Source organism: Otolemur garnettii, unplaced genomic scaffold, assembly GCF_000181295.1.
Source record: "Otolemur garnettii isolate 467f Iridium unplaced genomic scaffold, OtoGar3 scaffold00126, whole genome shotgun sequence".
Lineage (NCBI taxonomy): Eukaryota > Metazoa > Chordata > Mammalia > Primates > Galagidae > Otolemur > Otolemur garnettii.
This window is the reverse complement of record NW_003852521.1, coordinates 4,307,304-4,327,362: the sequence shown is the minus strand read 5'-3', so window position 1 is coordinate 4,327,362 and position 20,059 is coordinate 4,307,304. Positions and strand designations below refer to the sequence as shown.

At 38.3% G+C, this 20,059-nt stretch overlaps 1 protein-coding gene across 4 annotated transcripts in view; it reads left to right on the top strand.

Annotated features, from left to right (window-relative positions):
• The window catches only part of ESR1 (estrogen receptor 1), a 264,535-nt gene that overhangs the window by 204,443 nt on the left and 40,033 nt on the right, over nucleotides 1-20,059 (top strand). The window lies entirely within an intron of this gene.

The following is a 20,059-nucleotide window of genomic DNA, read 5'->3' as shown; positions in this document are numbered from 1 at the left end:
GAGTATGTGTATTTCCATTCCTTGTTAAAAGTTGAATTTTTTTATTATTAATATCATGGTTAAGTGCCCTTAATGGTCTGCATTAAGTTCTAATCTCTCCCTGTGGGCTCCTAATAAGAATGAAGTTTCCTTTTTGATATTTTTGGAGACATTAAGTCATTTAATATTCTTTTTTGTTCTTTTTCCTGGGTTTTCATTTTATCAAATAGAAAGGAGATATAAAAATCAAACTATCAGTATCTTCTTTGATTTTATACCGTAGTAGAGAATTGATTTCTTAACCAATTACCGCTCTCTCTTGGTGCAGATTATAAGACCCCTCATGACTTTGCCATTAGAAAAGAGGATTCAACAAACATGATGAAATGATAAGGGAAGGTTACTTACTGCAGATTCAATATACCCAGGCATTCTAGGGACTGGGTTTCTATATCGGACCCTGAAAAGACAAGTGTTACGTACCTCCAAGTTTTGTCAAAATAAGTGTAACCCCCGTGTGCAGCTATGGCTGTGGATAGGGCCATGCTTGTGTTTGAGGCAAGTGGAGCCTGAGAAAGTTCAAAGTGGGAATGGAGTAGAGTTGGGGAAGGAAGACTTCTGGACTTGTGGTCTTGGCAATGCTGTGGACAGAGGGAGACTGAAGAAAGAGTAGATGGTGGGGATATGTGAGGAGTTTTTCCTTATAGGCATTGGGTTTAAAGTGCAGGAAGGATGACCGGAAGGATGCCCAGAGGAAAGGTGGAGCTCGAAAGAGAGATTAGAAGTGAAGGTGAAAGGTTTGAGAGCTCTCCAGGAAATGAATGTGATGAGTAGCCGAGATGATGGAGAAAGAGGTGCCGGAAAAGCCAGGGAGGGACCTCTTAAAAGGCTGACTTTCCAGGTTAATACCAAAGATGGTAAGGCTAAAGGTATTTCATGGTCTGCATACACCAGAGTTTATTAATCCATCATGTGTAGATAGATGGGCACTTGGTTCCAGTCTCTACCTAACAAACGCAAACCGTGTAACCTAATTGTCTGTACCCTGAAATTTTTAACAAAGGCTGAATTGGGGGATTTTAAGTAGAAAAGAATCCTAGCTTGAGGCTAGGTCAAAGTGGTTGGAGAAGTAGAAATACAGAGAGGGTTGTCTTTCAAAACAAAAAAGATGGGGCCAAACACCAGAGAGGCAGGTGGGAGCAAGAAGGGACTGCAGATTTGCTCACAGGAGCTCGCTGTTCCTAAAAAGAGTGTATTCAGTGGAGAGTAAGGAAGAGAAAAGCGGTATCATGTATTGAATGTATTCAGAAGTGTAATGTGTAAAAGGAAAAATGTACAGGGAACAGGAGAGAAAGGACCTGTCAACCAGCATTGGACGGTGTTGGGCAGTGAAGGAGGAGCCAGGCTTTGGTTGTTGATAGCAGCAGCAACAACAGGGGGGACTTTTTTTTTAACTAAAAAATTATGAACATTTCAAACTAACAACAGAAAAGAACAGTACAACACACTCTTGTGATCCAAATTCAATAGTTATTAAAACATCCCCCCCCAATGGGGCAGCACCTGTGGCTCACAGGAGTAGGGTGCTGGCCCCATATGCCAGAGGTGGCGGGTTCAAACCCAGCCCCAGCCAAAAACTGCAAAAAAAAAAAAACAAACAACTTTGCCCCCTGGCTTGATCTGTTCATCTCATTTCATCTTGTCCCTTTGGTTTGCTTTCTGGTTTGTTTTTGGCTAAAATATTTTACAGACAAATTCTAAATATCATGTATAAGTTTGCATTTCCCAATATAGACATAAAGTTCCTTCATAACCACCATGCCATTATCATACAAAAAAGTCTATAAATTCATTGGTATCATCTAAAAACCAGACTTGACTCTGTCAAAAATGTCTGTTTCGGGTTGGTTTAATTCATATACGGTAGAAGCTCTGTGGTGGACAACCTCCCTACACTGACCACCTCCTTCAGTTGGCTGAGACCTGACATGTGCCACATGGACTCCAGGAAGTTCCTTCTGTTGACCACCTCCATCTGTTGACCAGTTTGTTACAGTCTCCCAGGTGGACAATTCACAGAGATTCTACTGTGTTTAGAGTTGGTTATTACTATCTCTCAGTCTCTTTGAATCTGTAACAGTTTCTGCTTAATTTATCTTTGTAACTCTGGTGTACAAAACTGGTGATAAGAGCTGATTCAGGACAGGGCTTTGGATAAAAGCCCCATTCCAAAGAGCTATTGTGGACACTGGGACAGTTGTCTGGTACCTTGTGGTATCATTTAATTGCTTCCTTTATCCCAATGTTTCTGTAAATGGAAGTTCGCCCTGCAGCAGGAGTTGACAGCTTTAGCCTGCCTGCCAAATATAGCTCCATTCCAGTTTCCTACACCAAAGTTTACTGGAATGCTGCCATATTCTGTGCAGCAAAAGGGCCCATAGGGTTAAATATTTATTATTTGACCCTTTGCAGAAAAAGTTTGCCAACCTTTGCTTGAGACTTCATTAGATTAAGGTTCAAATTGATTTTTTGTGAAGAATTTTTCAGAGGTGGGACAGTGTGTTTCAGAGTGTCACAGTATCTGTTGACCTCCATTCAGCAGTTGCTCTAAGTGACAGCCCTGTCATCTTGCGGATATCATAGTATCGTTCATCACTGATCTTTGACTAATTGTTTCCTTAGGGGTTTCAGAATTTTATCCTTTCTTCCACATTTATTAGTTGTTAATTCCTTTGTAAAGAAGTGTCTTCTTTTTCTCTTTCCTGTATAAAGTATAAGTGCTTTAAGTATAAGTTCAAGTGCTTCACTGAATTATACTTTATACAGGAAAAGGGAGAGAGATTTTAATTCTTTTCTTTTAATTAACAATTGTCAATTCATTAACAAAAGTAAGGAGGTCCTGGTTCCATCTAATGATGTCCAGTGAGAAATTAATTTTAGTGGACATTAGTATTACGGGTTCATGGGTTTTTGTATCTTCAGTCTGTGTCAATTGATTTATTATCTTTTTTGATGTTTATATTGTCCCATCTTTTGTTAATGAGAGTTTCTTCGTTTTGACTTTTGTGTCATTTTGACATAAGCAGTTAGTCTTTGCTGCCTCAGTGCTGTATAGAGTCCTAGAGTTCCGTGTCCTAGAGCTATAAATTTCCTGCCCCAAGGCTGGAATCAATTATTTCTTCAAGGAGCATTCATTTCTTTTAGAGAAATTGGTATTTAGAACTCAATAGCAGCCCTTGATATGATTACTGTTTTTTCTTAAATTTATTTTTTAATTGACAAATAAAATTGTATCTATTTACAGTGTACAACCTGACCTTTTAAAATATGTATACCTCATGGAATGGCTAAACTGAGCTCATTAACATATACATGACCTCACATACCATTTTTTTGTGGTGAGAATGATTAAAATCTACTTTTAGTAATTTTCAGAAAAGATACATTGTCATTAACTCTACTCATCATGTATACAATAGGTCTCTTGAACCCATTCCTCCTGTGTAACTGAAATTTGTATATTCTGACCAACATCTCCCCAACCCCGAGCTTTTAGACATTTTTACTGGTTAAAATAAGAATATAAGCACTTTCGTGATTAAAAATATGCCTCTTACTTCATGCTGATACTTCCGATTTAAATCTTGGTTCCTAATATTAATGTAATTACTCATTTAATTATGTGGCGCCGTGTAAAAAATAGACTTAGAATATTATTAGTCTTTATAGGAACTATCAGACCCAAGAATATAGTTAAGATTTCTGTGTAGTTCTATGTGTTATTCAACCATATTCCACTAGGAATGGAAAGTCAAACATTGTATTCTACAGAAACTTGAAAATAATCCTTCTCCCTGGGGTTATGTCATCACCTTGATAGAGAGTAAGGAACATGCATGTCAACTTGATTTCTGTTTTTATACGTTTTTATTTAACTTTTCAATAAGTAAATATTTGTTTCCAAAGCCAACATTTTCTAACCAAGGACGGCCAGATAATCTGTTTCCTTACTAGCTCATCTGCTAGATGCCCTCTGATAATCCTATAATGACAAATTTGAATTAAGATCGGAAGAAAGGTGTTTATGGGTATGTGTGTGTGTTTGTATGCAGTCATGTCTCCATTCCCCCTTCTTGACATCTCTTTACGCCTGTGTGTAGCTCCCAATTATTGGAGAGCACCTGTGGTGTTTGTTTTTCTATTCCTGAGATTCTTTACTTAGGATAATGGTCTCTGCTTCCATCCAAATTGCTGCAAAACAAATTATGTCATTCCTTTTTATGGCTGAGTAATACTCTGGTTTGTGTGTGTGTGTGTGTGTACATCACATTCTCTCTATCACTCATGAATTGCTGGGCATTTCGGTTGATTCCACAGCTTTGCGAGTGTGAATTGTGCTGCTGTAAATATTTGAGTGCAGGTGTCTTTTTGATAAAAATGACTTCTTTTCTTTTGCGTAGATACCCAGTAGTGAGATTGTTGGATTAAACGCTAAGCCTGCATTTATTTCTTTGTGGCATCGCTATACTGTTTTCCATAGAAGTTGCACTAATTTGTAGTCCCACCAACATCTTACAAGCATTCCTTTCTCTCTGTATCCACACTAGCATCTATGGGTTTTTAAATTTTTAATAATGGCCATTCTGACAAGGTTAAGGTAGTATCACTTTGTGGTTTTAATTTGCCTTTCCTTGTTGATTGGTGATGTTGAACATTTTTCATATGAACTCAAAGAAACCCATTAAGAAAAAGACAAATAATCCCATTAAAAAGTGAGTAAAAAACATGAACAAAAGTTTCTCAAAAGAAGAGAGACAACTGGCCAACTTTGAATACAAAGCCTGTCTTTGTGATAGAGTCCTGGAAGTGGGATTGCTGGGTCATAAGACGTGTATATATATAATTTTGCTAGATATTGGAAAATTTACCGCCAATGAGACTGTGTCATTGTGCTTTCCCACCAGCAATGTATAAGAGAGCCTGTTTCTCCACAGCCTCTCCAACAGAGTAGGTTGTCAAAGTTTGGGATTTTTTGCCAATCTGATCGGTAAGAAGTATCTCAGTATGGTTTTAATTACAGTTCCATTTATTTGTGATTAAAACTGATCATCTTATTGTGTTTAGGGGCATTTTTGTTTATTCTTCCGTGAACTATATGTTTGTATCTTTTGTCCAGCTTTTGTATCAGTTTGTCTTTTTCTTTTCTTGGTTTTTAGAAGCTCTGTGTATGTTAGGGATAGAGTAAATTTTCTCCATATAAATTGCTGATAGCTGTTCTCAGTTTCTCATTTGCTTCTTAACTATTTTTAGAGTGTTTTGCCATTCAAAAGATTTTTTATAAATTGAACTTTACAGTATATTAACTATTTATTTTATTGCTCCTTGATTGGGGATGATATAACTGCCCTCAAGTTATAATTATATTCACCTATACTTTCTTCTAGTACTTATTACCCTTCCGTTTTGAGTTCATTTGGAAGGTCTCCTGATACACAGTATAAAGATTGACTTTCATATTTTTCCACATGGCTGTTCAGTTGTCCCAACATCATTCATTAAAAAGTCAGTATTTCTTGGGTGGCGCCTGTGGCTCAAAAGGGTAGGGCCCCAGCCCCATATGCCGAAGGTGGCGGGTTCAAACCCAGCCCTGGCCAAAAAAACTACAAAAAAAAGTCACTATTTCTCAAGGGATTTGAGAAATATTCTTAATTTTACATTAAATTTCACTATAAACATAAGTCTTTTCTGAAATTTTAAATTTCTGCTAAGGTTTGTTTATCTATTTATGAATCAAAATTGCATAACCTTGTTTATCGATGTTCCAGATTGTTTTAATTCTGGCCATGCATCCCTTCAATATTGCCTTTTGATTTTTTTCAGAGTTTTATGGGTAGTGCTTCCTTATTCTTTTTCCATGTGATCTTTAGAATCAGCTTGGTTAAGTCCACATGAAAAATCTGTTAATAATTTTCTTGGTATTATGTTAAATAGAAATTAGCTTAGGGAGTGGTGACATCTTTCTGACGTTGAAACTTCCTATTCGAAGAACGAGGTGTGCTTTACGTTGTTAAATCTTTTGTGTCTTTTGGAATTGTTGTCAAGTATTCTTATATATATTTTGCAGCCAATCTTAAGATTATGCCTACATATTTCGTAGACATATATGCTATGTAAATATATAGTTATATAAAATAATAATATTGAAAATATATTCTATAATATGTACTTGTTATACGTAAAATATAAATTTATTATGGATACAGAAGATGCAAAAAAGTATACACATTTTAAGAAAAAACTTTATTAAAATTGTAATACTCAATATGTATTGATAACAAAAGATGAATGCAAATCACATTTGACTTTTGCAATTACAAGAGGTACTCAAAGTATATACATAATATAATATGTAAAACATAGATAACATCTCTTACAATGTGTACACACCTTTTTCTCACCCCTGGTGTATATAGTGCTATCACACATGAAGATTTATCTTCCATTATATCATTCTTTACTGGTTCTTTTCTATGCATGTAGGTAACTAATTTTTGCATGTTATTGTTACCAGCTAGTAAATTGTATTTCCAGTATAGATATATCATCTGCAAATAGAGATTGTTTTACTTCTTTCTTTCTATCCTCAAGCACCTAAATTATTATTTTTTAATCTAATGACATTGAACTAACCTCTAACATATTGTAAAAATGGTAACAGTAGTGGGCACCATTTCCTTCTTATTATACGTTAATGTTAAGAAAGTTTCTAGGTATTTCTGTATTATTAAGTGCTTTCATTTGGAATGAAAGTCATTGTCATTTGGCATCAGAAATTCATAAGAAAGTTTGGTGTGAGATATTTTCTTTGTTAGTCTTTAGGACGTTTTGTTAATCAGTATCATGCAAATGTTATAGAAACAGTTTGGAATTATTTGATCTTTAACATTTAACATACTGGTAGAATTCCCTTTTGAAACCATCTGAACCTGGTGACTTTTTACAGGGGAGCTTTCTGCAAACTTGATTGCTTCTGCAGCAATTAATTTCTTTAGACTTTCTATCCCCTCTGGAGTCAGTTTTTGCACGTCAAAATCCTACAGTTATCCATTTTAACGGGGTTTTTAAAATTTATTTCGCTGAGTTGGAAAAAATCACTTCTGATGGTTTTTTAAAAAATGCTCTCTGGTTTGATGGTGACTTCCACCTTATAATTTATTTTCAGTATTTCTTCTTCTCTTAGAAAACCTAATTGGCTAGTGGTTTCTCTATTTTGTTGATTCTTTTTCCCAAAGAACTAGCTTAAATTTTAAAATTGGTTCCACTAGTTTTCTGCTTTCTAATTCACTAAGTTGTATTTTTAGCTTTATCAAGTCCTTCTGCCTTTTGTCTGTCAGCCTTTTAGTTCATTCTCTAGGTTTTTCAGTAGGTATTTAGTTTGTATGTTTTCATTTCATAATTGAGACAATTAATGCTCAGAATTTTCTCAAAGCAATGCTTTAGCTGTGTCTCATAGCTGCTAATATATCTTACTTTTATTATCGTTGTTTCCTGAAAATTCAGCAATTTCCCATTTTATTTTCTCTTTTATTAAAGAGTTGTTTCATAGTTTAGTTTTCAGGTTGGAAGGGCAGTTTTTGTTTTACTATGAATAAATACTCTTTGCTTTGGATCAGAGAATGCTGCTTGCATTTCAATTGTTTTTGGAACATATTAAAATTTTCCTGGTAGCCTAATATAATTTTAGCTTTTCAAAATGTTCCATAGACACTTGAAATGAAGGTTTATTTACTCTCCTTAAGATAAAGGGTAAAATATTATCTCCCTATGTCTATTTATTTTCTTAAAACCTGTAATTTCTGCTTATTGAAAAGTTACGATCTGCTGCATACGTATGTATATTTCTTTACTTTTATTATGCATCACAGATTTTGTGTTACAAAGTTTTTGATTCATTTAATGTTTTAGGAGGATTGAATTGGAGGATTGAATTTTGCCCCATCCAATATCAAGATCATGATCCCTGGTCTTTCTATATTTTCACTTATTTAATAGATCTTTTCCCATCCTTTACTTCAAACATCAGAAAAACTTTGCTTTAGGTCTCAATTTTATACAATCTACAATTGGATTTTACCTTATTAGCCAATCTGAAAATGTTTTTAATAGGTGAATGAAGTCAATTATATTTTCTGATAGCAACACTATGTTTGAATCAAGTTTGGTTAGATTGTTTTATATATTTCCCATATATTTTCTATTCTTTGCTGTTTATGTATGATTGACTACATTTCTTTTGTTTTTGTATTTTTGTTCTGATTGGTAGGTTTAAATACATATATGGAACTTAATCAATTTTTTCTTTAGAAATTGACCATTTCCTACTCATAGCAGTAGTGAAGTTAGCTAGTATTTTATTGTTTCCCGCCCACCCTTGGACTTTAGCCACTGGTATTATCTTAGTGTTAAACTTTGTAGTATTAAATCTACTTCAACTTCAACTACTTGGTTTGTCTGAACCAAATGATACCGATTTCCTTCCAGCAAACACCTATGAGGTAATCATAAGCTAATAATTTCCATGACTATTCTTTTCTCATCTTATTTTTATTTACCTTTTATACAATGTTAGCTTATGATACTTAAACATTTTTTTTCTGTCATCCTATCCTCATTTTTAATGTTGAGTCTTTTACTAGATATATTTAGTGTCCACCTTCAGACCATATGCTGAACATTTTGCTGTTGTTTAGAGATTTTTTCCTGATCTGGAATTTTCAGGAAGAGCTCATGTGAATACTTTTTTCTTGAAAAATGTTTCTAATAGCTTTTTTGGTCCTCTTTGCTGCAAAGTTTGGCTATGTACGCAATCTTTGGCTTATATTTTTTCTCAAGTATTTTTAAGTGATTGCTTCATTGTTTTGTAGTATAAAATGTTGCTGTCAAGAAGTTGGATGGTTTTCTTTTTCTTATTGGTGATTTGAAGTTTTTGTTGGAACGTTCTATTTTTTTTTTTGCATAAACTTTAATTGCAATAATTTTATTAAGAGGTCTCTGTGTTATTCATTTTAGGTCACTTTTCCTAGTGTGTGGTATGTCTTTTGAATATATAGATTGAAATCTTTTACTTCTTGACTCTCTTGATTCATGGTTTTAAGTGAAATATTTTGCTACATCGCTTTGATCTGCTTCTTCAGCAGGCCGTTGATACATGCAAAGCGCACCCTTCCCCTGTCCTCTATATGACTTTCTCTTCAATCCTTTTACTCTTTTGCCCTCTTTTTCTTTTTCCTTTTTACTCCCCTCCTGGTGCTGCCCATCGCTAATGTGCTGTTACGACCTGTGTCATTTAGTCCCTATTCTTATTGTTTTCCCTTCTTTTTAAATTTATTTCTGAAGCGTCTCCGTTCTTGTTCTATGTTTTGCTATTGCCTGACCATGTCATTTCTGAGTTTTGTATTTCTGACATATGCAACTAACTCTCTCCCAAAGCTTTGACCATTTTCTTCAGTATTTCTAATTCATTTGTGAAATAATGGGGCTAAAGTTTTCACCTCCTCTGTGGACAGCACTACTGCCAAGAGCCGAATTGTCAAAAATAGGCCTATATGACTTGTCGTTCTCAACTGTACCAAGTTCTTTCTAACCATCAGCAAAGAGCACAAGCTGAAAAGAGATACACAGAAACAAAAAGCATCATCCCCCCTGGAAGGACCTGAATGGTCACATGCAGATGCGAAAGGATTCTTCTTCTTTGTCGTAATGTGTTTTGATTTCGGAGTGATAGATGGTTTGCTTAGAGGAAGCCGTGAGTTTGATGCTACTCAGTTTTTATATTTTATTAGTCATGAGATAGAAAGCCTATGAGATTATTTCCTATTCTCTAGCAGCTGCGTCCCATAAAATAAAAAATTCCATGCTTTTTTTTTAAACCATGAACAGTTTAGACAGACTTAATATATCCTGTTTAAGAGATTCTTAGATAAGAACTTCCTTTGTTACTTTTTTCAACCCCATCAAATGCTTATAAGGTCTAATTAATTAACATACAAAAATCAAATCTACATCAGCAACATATATAAAACATTATAAATATATAATTATATATGTAATAACATGTAAATTATGTATGTTTTAATATGTTATATATATATAAAATAACATATGTATGTTTTAATATATGATTATATATACCTTTTGGTAGCCATTAAAACTATAATGTACTTTGGGATAAATTTAATAGAAAAATTGCAGGAGCTTTATAGAGACAAGTCTGATACTGTATTGAAAGACAAGGTTCATCAAGCATGAAGGAGAAAATGATACCAAGTTTAAGGCTAGGAAGAATCATGATTAAAAATTTATCAATTCTTGGGCAGCATCTGTGGCTCAGTGGGTAGGGCGCTGGCCCCATATACCGAGGGCTGGTTCAAACCCAGCCCCAGCCAAACTGCAACAAAAAAATAGCCGGCTGTTGTGGTAAGCACCTGTAGTCCCAGCTACTTGGGAGGCTGAAGCAAGAGAATCGCCTAAGCCCAGGAATTGGAGGTTGCTATGAGCAGTGTGATGCCACGGTACTCTACTGAGGGCAATAAAGTGAAACTCTGTTTTTTACAAAAAAAAAAAAAAAAAAAAGAGAGAGAGAGAGAGGGAGATCAGTTCTCTACAAATTGGTCTATAAATTCACGGCATTTCTAATCAAAATATTTAGCTTATCTAAAATGCATATAGAAAAAGGAAAGTACCAAGTATAGCCAGATGCTCTTGAACAGCAGTCCTCAACCCTTTGGTATCAGGGACTGGTTTCATGAAAGACAGCTTTTCCATGGACAAGGGCTTGGGCAGGGTGGCAGGGATCAGCTAGGAGGTGGAGCTCAAGTGGCCATGTGTGTGAAGGGAGCGGCTGTAAATGCAGGTGAAGTGTTTCCTGGGCTCATCAGCCCACTCACCTCCTGCCATGCAGTTTGGTTCCTCACTGGCCAGCGCCCAGCACTGATTCATAGCCCCGGGGTCAGGTAGCACAGTCCTAGAAGATCAAAATTAAGGTTTGATAATCAGCAAAAAATTATAATTAAAATCATAAAGCTATGATAATAAAATCAAAAAGCTATGATAATTAATACAATGTGATATTGGTATAGAAATAAACACATTAATTAAATACAAGGGAAAGAGAGTTTTGAAACCAACCCCTACGTTTCTGAAAAACTGACCTTTGTCAGAGTAAGCCTTGAGGTTGCGAGGTGAGGAAGACGCTAGGAAGTTACTGATGCGGAGACAACTGATTGTCTGTACAAAAAAGAGAAAAATCTGATCTTACTTTATTAGGATTAATACGTTACTAATTGCTAAATTAATATGAAAATTAATTTCATAAGAATAAAGGACTTCATTGAGAGGTCTCACCAAATCTTTTAGAGGAAAATAGCTACTTCACAGTCAAGAGTTATGTCTTAAGGCACAAAAACGTATTATAATAGCCACAAAAGAAAAACTGATAAAGTCGATCTTCTTAAAATTAACAACTTTCACAAGATAATAGATGAATGGAAAGGTTGGTATTCATTGTTATTATGTTTTCTAAAATATATAGTATATGTTACTAAAATTCTTCTGTAGAAATTAAATAGTAGGCTAAAAATATAGAAAAGAAAGAGAAAACACATACACAGCTCACCATGGCCTTCCCTTTACATCCATCACCAACTAAGTCAGGAACCTGCATCACTTTCAAGTTTTCTGAAATGTGAATTGAAAATACTTGTGGAGGGCCCTCACAGATGCATTTAGAAATAGTATGTTCTAGAAAATGGAATTGAAATGTTTTAGTAAGAGTCATGGGCCCAATCCTTGAAATAGATGGTTGTCGAGTTTTCTATAGCATGTAATTACAACACAATGAGACTCAAAAGCATTTCAATAAAGTGTGGGTGGGAAGGAAGCATCCTGCCTCAAGGGCTTCATTAGATTTCTGCAGGCCGGAGCTCTCCAGGTTGTGGGAAGGAACCTTGTTTACCTTGGTTCAGAAGCAATTTTAACCATCATTGAGGCCTGGTTGGGGGGGGGGGTCAGAATGCAGCTTGAAGTCCTTGGGAATATGCTGAGTGGGGAGAGAAAAGATAACAATATTTTTCTAAAAGCCCAGAAATGGGCTAGTTTTGTTTACCAGTCATTTCCAGGATAATATATTGTAGTGCCAATCACTAATGAAATGGTAGGATTATCCTTCGGTCCCTACTTCTGTTTCTTAAAGGAGCTTCTGGTAAATTAGAGCGATGGCATCAGCTCAGCTTCATGTTGTTCTGTTAGATGAAGGATGTAATTTCTACATATACTGGAGCCTGGGCCTTGGAAATGTTTGAGAAGCAGAGAGAGAGAGAGTGATTAAAAACAAACAACAAAACAAAACCCAGAACACTGCTCTCATGACAGGGATGATGAGAAAGACGTATTATTCACAAAAGACATCCCGATAATCTCTTATTTCTTTCCTAAAAATGCCAGAATAAATGACTGTGAAGATAAATACCCTCTGGTTGGAGGAGATAGGAGTCAGCTGGCCTTTGAAGTCACAGGGATGATACTGAGCCTTCCCATTAATGAAGCTTAGTAAGTTGGTCTTCATTGCTATTTCAGTTTCTCCTAAGCATTTGTGAGCTATTCCCCTGCCCTTTTCTATACTGCGTTGCCTAAAAAAAAAAATCCTTACAGTCAGTCCTTCTATAATATAATAACTTTTCAGGGTGATAACTTGTGTCTCCCTGGGGTACAGAGTGTACCTCCTCTGCAGTCTCCCAGTTATCCCTGGAACAGCCCTCTGAGGATATGAAGATAGACATTACAAAGCATATTTTTCTGGTGGAAAAATGAGGTTAATGATGGTTAAGTTAGCTGCGTATGACTGCAAGGGGAGACAGTGGCCGAAGTCAAGATTTTCACCCTAATTTCAGTGCTTTTTCACGCCACCATTAATAATTGATGTTGATTAATAACCTCCACATTTTCCTAGGCACGTGGATATAGAGAAAAATAAGACCCAGTGCTGTCTTCTGAGAGTATATAATTTATTGGGGGCAGGGGAACCAGGTATACATACAGGTTTATATTATTAAAAATTAGATAACTGCCAGGTGAAGGGTAGAGGCGGCAACTGCTGTCTGTGGCTACGTGGTTAACTCAGTCGTAATCTTGGGGGAAGCATTAGTGGGAGTGATAGACAGGGAAACAGAGGAATAATTACATCGGCTGTGAGCACATGAATGGTTCACTGCAAGGGCAGGAGAGGAAGACACAAGAGCCGTGGAATCTATAATCTGTGAACCCGGTACCACACTCCCAAGTCTTATTCTCAGGACTAGCACCAAGCATGGGACTATTAAATAGAGTTTGGAGAAAGAGAGTTATAGGAATTTTCAAAGTCTCAGGGCAGTAACAGCTTAGGAACCAAGCAGGGCGCGGCACACTGGTGTACCAACACTGCACATTGGTGTTCAGATGCACTGGTGTTGGGGGACTCTAGAGAGGCCTCTTGGGAGGGTGAAGTGTGGGATCAGGTGCAGCACAGATCGAGGTGTGTGCAAACGAAGCTGACTGGAGAAGGGGGCTGGCTAGGGCTGCCTGGTGGGTGTGATGTTTAAGCCCAGGTTTAACAGATGGACTGCAGGCTGCCGCCAGCTACGGTGTGACTTTTTGTAGTCACATCATCTCCCTGTGTCTCAATTTTCCTCTATCATGGCATTTTATGAAAATTCAATGATTGTATGTCTAGCTTTTAGCACAGAGTAAGAACGCAGTAAAGGTTAGCTTTTGTTATTATATCCCTACTGTTGGAGTTGGTAGTAAAGCTAGATTTCATGATGCCCTAACCTACAAGGTGTGTTGGGTGTTAAGTTGAAGAAAAGAGTATCAGTACTTTAAGAGGTTTGGTTACCAAAAATGGAGCTTAGCAATTAAAGAGAAAGAGTGAACATTTTCACCTTCTTGTGGAGGTTAATGTTGATTCTGTATTTGGTTTACCACTTGGGAGACTCTTGTCCTATTTGTACTTATGAAGTTACTGAATTGTTCTTTTAAAATGGAGCTAACATCTGAGTCCCAGACTAGCTTTTTTCAAATGGTGGAGTGTGGGCCTTTCTAATGGAGGTGTCGGAGGGATTGCCTGGAAGGAGGGAGGGGACAGTGGTCTCTGGGATACCCTTCCAGTTCTTCCAGAGCAGAGACATGTTTGTTTTGTTTTTATAACTAGAGTGTCACATATCATTTTATTTATTAAAAAGATCTCACTTCTGAAAATGGATTGAAAACTACTGATTCCATCCAAGCTCCTTTTTGCATATGAGGAAATGGAATTCTAGAAAGAGTAAGTGGTTTTCCAAGGTTGCTCACTGTTCACTGGCGGAGTGTGGCCAAGACATGGGTCTACTTCATCCCGGTCCAATGTCCTTTACTAGTCACCTAGTGCACCCAGCAAGATTCCTGTGCTTTTCAGATATTAGTATTATCAAAAGAGAAATTTTTAAAAAGAGGCTTCGAAGTCGGCATCTGCAAGCAAGATCTTCAAAAAGGAAATTCATATTTAACTTGGTGGACCTATGTTCCCTTCCCTCTCCCCATTGGGAAATAGCTTAGGGTCCCTTGCCATTCTTCCAATAAATACTGTGTTTGTTTATGTATGTATTTTCATTGAGTTGAAAGTTAGACTGAGCACAAGCATGAAATGAAGTTAGAAGTCGAAATTATGTGGTAAACTCAAGGCAAAGACTGTCCATAATAGAAGAAAGGAAGAGAAAATAAAAGAATGAAGGAAACAAAAGAACTATGAAGGAATTGTAACTTTGAAGAAAGCTGTGTTCCATGAAACAAGAGTATAGTGAATGTGACTTAAGAATTCCTGCCACCTTCTGTTGCTCCCAGGCCTAATTCCCGTGTGAGCTGGCTTCCTGGGAAAACCGTTATTCTACTGATGGTTGCAGCTCCAACTTTGGTATGAACAGACTGAAGATTCTAGAAGACAGGCAGCATTTAGGTCACTGCTCATTCAAGGCTCTTACGTTGTTTGGATAATGCTTTGCATTTGTCCCTCTTCCTTATTGAATTTCAAAGCCGGAACACTTTATCCTAGCCTTAAAACCAATAAAGAAAATAATTACCTCTTCCTCTAATGAAAAACACTTTTACAATTTCTCTTCCAAAAATGGAGTCTGGAATACCTGGAGTACCAAACACCTTGCCATTCAGACCTGAGTTAAAATGTCACCTCCTCAAGGATAACCTAGCTAAAATTGCCCCCACACTTGTCCGATGCACACGGCACAAGTGGAGAGTTCCCTGTCCTTGTATTTGTCTGTTTCTTACCTGTCTCTACCACTTGGCTGTGAGTTGTGAGGAGTGAGGACCCCGACTAACTAGCAAAGTGACTCCAGAATCCCCGTGAAAAGTCGACATGAGCATTTCTAGATCATTTGTTTAGTTACTGGAAGTCTACCTCTCTATACTGGGAAAGTGTCACTTACCTTAAAGAACAGTGAGTAGATTACGGTTTTATATAAAAGAAAGCAGGACAAGAAGGCATTGTTTTGTCCCCAAGAGTTTCGGTGGACACAAGGGATCCACCCTGCACAGATGTGTTGTTTGAGTTTTCGTGTGTACAAGAACTTTTACCGATGAAATGGCTTAGTTAAAAACTGTGAATTTTATTTTCCTTTTGCTATTGTGACTTGAGGAAATATTTCCCTTGTAAGTCTGGTGAAGGCAGAATCTGATCTTCGAAAAACATGAATCTTGGTCGCTCTTCTCTTAGAACTGCTCTGACCTCTCTGCTGCGGGAATTAAGACCTTTCTGCAGCCTTTGTCCCCTGCACGTGCTGCTGTTGCACCAGCTTTGTCCAGTGCCACCTGGGCCTGGGGTCCAGGATGTTGCCTGGGGTCCAAGATGTTGACCTTTCAGTTTCTGAAACTTTTCAAGCATTTTTTGGTTTCCAAGATCCACGTGTCTCCCTCCTTGTCACACTCTTCCCAATTTTTTTCCTACCTAATTTTTCCTTCGTTAGCTTAAGATAAAATGTCACCCCTGACAGAGGGCGCTTGTTTAAGGTAGTCCCCTTGCTATACTTTATCATAAATGTCTGTGCTTTTTCTTCTTGACATTTATCACAATCAATAGTTTTATCATTGCATGTAACGTGTATTTAATCTGCTTCCTCACCAAATTGTACACTGCAGGAGGGCGAGACGGTCTGTGTTGCTCACGTTAAACCCTCAGCACTGAGGCCAGTGCCTGGAACATTCTGGATTCTGACTCAATAAATATTTACTGGATGAAGGAACGAACGAATAAATTGTTCTTTACGTCCTGGTGCCTGGCATAGAGTCTGGCATATATCATGGGCTCAAAAAATAGTGCTCTGCTAAAATTGGGTTAATGTGCAAATGAAGTATTATGTTTTCTTTACAGGGAAACAATGGCTGGTGTATCAAAACATAGAAACCTGCTCTCACCTATGTAAAATAGAACTCTCTCTGTTCATTCATTTACCTTCATGCTAGTTAACAGGGTCTGTTCATTAATGTACATCGGAGAAAAGCCACCTGTTTGCTTTGTATAATTCCAAAACACCCACATGAAAAGTGACTGAGGCATTCTCCTTACCTTATATACCTGATGTGGGTATCTTAAAAGACTGAGCGAGTCTCTTTTTAGCTGGATATTTGAGTAGATGTGAACATTAAAGACTTTTCTCCTGGGGATTTACTTTAGCTCTTAAACTATATAAACTGAAAAAGCAAACTCAAGTGGGTCATTATCTATAGAAGTGCAGAATTCTATCTCCCTTTGGCAAACCATTCAAACCCAGAAGTGTGTTTTACACATTCTGACAGAAGCATCTGTAATAACCAACTTTAACCTCCTTTCTTGCCACTTTGGCACCCGAAAGTATAAGGCTTGTTCTGTTTATTAGATAGGATCTCATGGCTTAAGAACCCTTTGAGTACCAGTCCCCTGATGTGAGAAAAGTAAATAGCAAAGAGTTCCGGAGAATCTAACTCCTGTGTGACAGGTAGCTAAATAAAGATAATTGGACATTATATGACTAAGTGTTTGAAGCTAAAATCTAGTCACATCAGATAGGTCAATCTAACATTTCCTGTGTAATTTCCGTGATAACCATTTCTGCCAGCATGAGCACAGAGCGTCTGAATCCATCTGGGTGAGTAATAGATGTATCAATTATCTGGGGCCAGGGCTTGGAGGCAGGCTCACAAAAGCTCCTGCAAAGCTGAGGTCCACCTCCTTTGAAGACTGCAGTAACTAGGCAGGAGAGAGAAATGTCCTTTTGGCCTTGTGCCTAGGTAGGGTCTTCATTCTGCAAGGGGTTTGGATGTGGGTTTAGATATGTGTGGATGGCCTAGTAACACTGGCAGCCACCTCCACCCTGTAGTCATTAGGAGTTAGTGGTTCAGAAAGGCAGGTCTCTGCTGGGCAAGGTGGCTCGCTCCTGTAATCCTAGCACCGTGGGCGGCCGAGGTGGTGCATTGCTTTAGCTTGGGAGTTCAAGACCAGCCTGAGCAAAAGTGAGACCTTGTTTCTACTAAAAATAGAAAAACTATCCAGGCATTATGGTGGGCACCTGCAGTCTCTGCTACTCAAGAGACTGAGACAAAAAGATCATCTGAACCCAAGAGTTTGAGGTTGCTATGAGATAAGATGATGCCGCAGCACTCTGCCCAGGGTGGCAGAGTGACACTTTGTCTTAAAAAAAAAAGGCAGGTCTCTAATGGAGAAGGATTGTCCTCTCTCAATCACAAAATACCTGATGACACTGCCCAAGAGAAATACACACTCCTTTCTCTGTTTTCAATGAGCAGCGACTTCGTGGTATTGAAAGCATCTTTGGGGCTTTTCTTCCCATTTAACTGGAAATCTATTCACTGGGCACCTATGTTGTTTGGGTTCTTTTAGTACATTTCCTGATGTTTCAATTTTTTTTTGAAAAGAAGGTAATAATAGCTAGCCGCCAAGCTAACTAGGGCTTTAAGGTAAGAAAAGCAGAGACGGAACCTTCCTTCCGTGCTCATGTCTCCCAGTGTCTTCAGCAGGGCCTGCTTGACTTGGAATATCCCCTCTGGGACGGTTGTATTCCTAAAATGCGGCTTCATTTCTCCAGGTATTTGTTTCCCAAACTCTCTGTGCAAATAGTCCTGGATTTCAGTCTCATAGCAGTTGTTTTCAAGGTAATGGACCAGAAGTCACCTCCATTGGAAATCCACTCCTAGATGAATCCTACAACATAGCTTTTACTTCAGTTTTCTTAGAATAACTCTAAGAAGATGATTGTCTGGCCACATTCTTAAAATCTCTTCCATTTTTTTCTATTTTATTCCATTTGTCATTGAATTCTTTAGCTAAACACCACCCTCCCTAAGAGGAATGACGTTTTTGGCTAGTTATATTTTTAGTTCATTTTCCCTGACAAGTCACTAGCTAAAGGACACTAACATGTAAGCATAGAATAGGCCCGAGGCTGTGGGGCTTACATCTTGACAGGTGGGCAGAGGAAGGCTGGGCAGGAGAGAAACATGCACCTCTTCTGGTGAGATCATTGAGCCCCTGCTTGTAACCTTCAGACCAATGTATTTGTTCAGAACAGCCTTGGGAGGGAAAGACCTCAACCTTGGAAGGTCTTTGAGGAATCAGAAATAAATAAGCCCTGTGTCATTTTTCAAAACAGTTAGGCTTTTTGTCAATTGGTAATCAGTCATTTAATATTGTCCTCTGTTATGATGATAGGGGCCTTCGTCTCGGTGTTCCTAAGCTTTTACCTTTCAGCTTATTGGTCTCTTCTCTCCTTTAGTGGTATAGATGTCCCCTCACCCCCAAACCTCCACCACCAGCAGCATCTTAAACCACGGCTTCCCCTCCTGGGCCGTAATCCCCACTGCCTCCGCTTCTTCCACCCCTCCATCCTACCACACCTGTTTGGTCTGTGGTACCGACTACCTTCTATTCTATCAGTGTAACAGTTTTCTGATTTCATTTTCCTCCTGGTCTATCCTAAGCCTCATAAGTAGTCACGGCAAAATTACCTTCTAGAATTCCTCTGCCCTCAGCTGTTCTCCAGGCCTAGAGACTCACTCTTCCGCCTTGGGCCACATTCCCCGTCTACTTCTTCCCTTCATCCCCTGCTACCCTGCGCTGCTGGGAAAAGCCAGGCTAGCAAGGGGATCCGCCCCTAAACCTGTGCTCGTTTTCCTCAGCTTCTCTAACACCGACCCCACTGCTGTGCCCCGTACTTCTCGCTACCCTCCCTCCCCACTGCTCCTGCTGAGTCTCCCATAGGCCCATCTTTCTCTGAGGCCCGATTCCCCCGAAGTGCCGTCTTTCTGCTCCCTCTGTGCACTTTTCCTTAGCAACCCTCAAATCTGTTCCTCCAAACCCAAACTCTCTCAGGTCTCTTTGAATGTCACCCTGTGACAGCAAACTTCTCTCTCAAGAGGATCCCTGTTTCACCACCATAATGTGGTGAAAGGCCATATTTTATTCCTACTACTAATTACAACTTTATTCCTTATTTTAAAAATATTCTTAAAAAACTATCTACCACCCACGTGTATTGTAACCTTCTTTTGAGAAAGGGCCAGTCCTGTCCTGCAACCCATGTGGGTACATAGTTGGTGCTCAAGAGCTTTGCTGGATATAGGACAATGGTGATACAGCAGGAGTGGGCAAAGTATGGTCAGCAGGACAAATTCAGTCTGCTACTGCCTTTGTAAATAAAGTTTTATTGGAACACAGCCATGCTAGTTGGGTAGATATTGCTTATGTCTGGTTTTGTGTAATGTCAGAGTAGAGCAGGTGCTGTGGAGACCATATGGCCCATGAAGCCCAAAACAGTTACTCTCTAGTCTTTTACAGAAAACGTCTGCTGCCACTGACAGAAAGCGCATATCACAGCACAGGGGGAAAGCACATAACCGAGGGAGACAAGAATAGGGAATGGCAGAATGAGCCTGGAAAGATGAGGCTATATGAGGGCAGGTGGGAGAGGTGGGACTATCTCAGGGCAGGTGGGAGAGGAGGGGCTGT